We start from the raw sequence: 2899 nt of genomic DNA on the forward strand, positions 1-2899 counted from the left end.
GTTTTCTCCGTTCTGTTTTCCAGAGCTCTTCTCCTCCTCTCCAGAAGTGACTCTGACACGTTTACATCTTGTGAATAAACTCCTGCAGCGTGATCTGGATGGATCCCGTCACATTTTCCGCTCTGTGTTGTTTTATTGGAGCTGAAAGGAGGAAGTTGAGTGAGGAGATGCTGTCGTCGCTCCGTTGAGTATTTGAGGTGAAACTGCAGACGTTTGGTGCAGACAATAGATTTTACATGAAGTGATAACAGACTGAAACGTCTTATTAGCTTTAGCTGCTTGTTAGCATGCAGCTGAAGGCATGCACGTGAGAATGAATGTTTTCCTGGATTTCAGCTGATGTTTCTTCTGCTCCTGTGGCAGATCGTGTCAGAGCTTCATGATTTTAAATGGATTTGTTTTTAATGAAGCACATTTCATTTGGACAAAAACCACTTTGCTCTTTCACCCTCATGTTGCTGCTTCATATTTTTACTTCATCCATCTTTCCAGCTCCTGCTGATTAAAACCTCCAAAACATTTTTGTTTTCATCCATCTTTGTTTACATCAATGAATTTGACTCAGTCGCTGAACGATCTGTTGGGAATGTGAGTCCTTCTAATGGACGTTCAGGATGTTCTGTGTTCTGAGATGGAGGATGTGGGTATTGAACTTCGGCTCGTTGACGGCATTACTTTAAACAAAAGGGGCGGAGCACAACTGTGGGAAACGTCCCTCCATATTTGACCTTGAAACAGCTGAAGGCTGATTGGATGATGAACTAGAGTTAAACAGGTCCTCTTGGTATCCAACTTTTTTTACTTTATTTATAAAGGTTCATTTCACTGAGTCACGAGGACTCATTTACAATAGAGACCTGTTTTACACAGACAACAACAGCAACAAAAATAGTGTTATAAAACAATATTACTACCAGCAGCATGGTCCTGCAGTACCATGGCAGAGCCACACTGACAGCACCATGCTGCTAACAGGACCACGCTGCTAACAGGACCACGCTGCTAACAGGACCACACTGCTAACAGGACCATGCTGCTAACAGGATCATGCTGCTAACAGGACCATGCTGCTAACAGGACCACACTGCTAACAGGACCATGCTGCTAACAGGACCACACTGCTAACAGGACCACACTGCTAACAGGACCATGCTGCTAACAGGACCACGCTGCTAACAGGACCACACTGACAGCACCATGCTGCTAACAGGACCATGCAGCTAACAGGACCACGCTGCTAACAGGACCACGCTCTAACAGGATTATGCTGCTAACAGGATTATGCTGCTAACAGGACCATGCTGCTAACAGGACCACGCTACTAACAGGACCATGCTGCTAACAGGACCACACTGCTAACAGGACCATGCTGCTAACAGGACCACACTGCTAACAGGACCATGCTGCTAACAGGATTATGCTGCTAACAGGACCATGCTGCTAACAGGACCATGCTGCTAACAGGACCACACTGCTAACAGGACCATGCTGCTAACAGGACCACACTGCTAACAGGACCACACTGCTAACAGGACCACACTGCTAACAGGACCATGCTGCTAACAGGACCATGCTGCTAACAGGACCATGCTGCTAACAGGATTATGCTGCTAACAGGATTATGCTGCTAACAGGATTATGCTGCTAACAGGACCATGCTGCTAACAGGATTATGCTGCTAACAGGATTATGCTGCTAACAGGACCACACTGCTGACAGGACCATGCTGCTAACAGGACCACACTGCTAACAGGACCACACTGCTAACAGGATCATGCTGCTGGCAGAGCTAGTCTTCTAGCAGTGTGGTCTCTCTAGCATTAATGCTGGATGAATACTGTGGTTTCAACAGTTCATATGTTTTATATTGACGGCTGCTTGTTGTGTGTGTTTGTGCGTGTGTGCGTGCTTGTGTGCGCGTGTGTGTTCACGCACACGTATGTGCGCGCGTGCGCGCGTGCGTGCATGCGTGCGTGTATGTGCGTGCTTGTGTGTGTGTCAGAGTTGCATGCATGAGTGCATTCCTGGCCTGTTGAACATATTGCTGCATGCGTCCTCGTGGGTTCTGGCTGTGTTGAAATGTGTGAATCTCAAAGATTTGCAGCTCATCTGTGCGTGTGGAAGCATTCTTCCTCAGAGTGGAGGCACAGAGACCCCCCCCCCTCCTTGTGGAAGCAGATCTTCTCTTTCTGCAGCTCAGTGATACAAACAGGCCTGTGATGCAGCAGTGAGAGGCCTTGAATGCTAAACGCATCATAAGAGAGGAGGGCAGAGGGGAGAGGGGAGACAAAAAGAAGTGAAAGTGGGAATAAAAGGAGGAGAGTGGATGCTGTGCAGACACAAAATAACAAATGGAAGAGGAGGAGCAGACGTGTGGAGCTCTGTGAGGGTAAGACGTGAGGCAGAGCCTTAGTGGGAATTAAGGAGGTGATTTTAGGAACTGAAGGGAAAGAGGAATCATCTGATCTGAGATCAGAGATCAGAGACTCCTGGGAACTCTGTTTCCACAGAATCAGAGACATTTACTGAAGAGCAGTGAAGCTGAGGTTCTGGTCTGAGACAGCTGGTGATCACGGTGTCTTTGTGTTTGCCTGTATTGTTAGTAAAATATCTCATAAACCACCAGACTGATTGTCATGAGACTCTCAGAAACTAACCACTGAATGAATTCAAGATGGCCGTCACAGCTAAGCAGGCTACGCCAGACTAGGAAACAGTCTAGACTTAAACCAGACTAGAACCGTCTGTTTTACTGATATTGAGCTGAAATTGGACGTGGTAGTAGCTGAGAGTTCTTCCCAACACATACTCTAAGATCTACTCCATCTTGTGAGACTTGTAATGTTGCATGGAGTCAGAAATCCACCGTGTGTCGTCCACGACGTTGCGCACAATGACC

The 2899-nt window shown here is 47.0% G+C and overlaps 1 protein-coding gene across 1 annotated transcript in view; it reads left to right on the forward strand.

Annotated features, from left to right (window-relative positions):
* Positions 1–2899, forward strand: part of LOC119420550 (adhesion G protein-coupled receptor A3) — a 75136-nt gene that overhangs the window by 28187 nt on the left and 44050 nt on the right. The window lies entirely within an intron of this gene.

Source organism: Nematolebias whitei, chromosome 1 (assembly GCF_014905685.2).
Source record: "Nematolebias whitei isolate Nwh7 chromosome 1, NemWhi1, whole genome shotgun sequence".
NCBI lineage: Eukaryota > Metazoa > Chordata > Actinopteri > Cyprinodontiformes > Rivulidae > Nematolebias > Nematolebias whitei.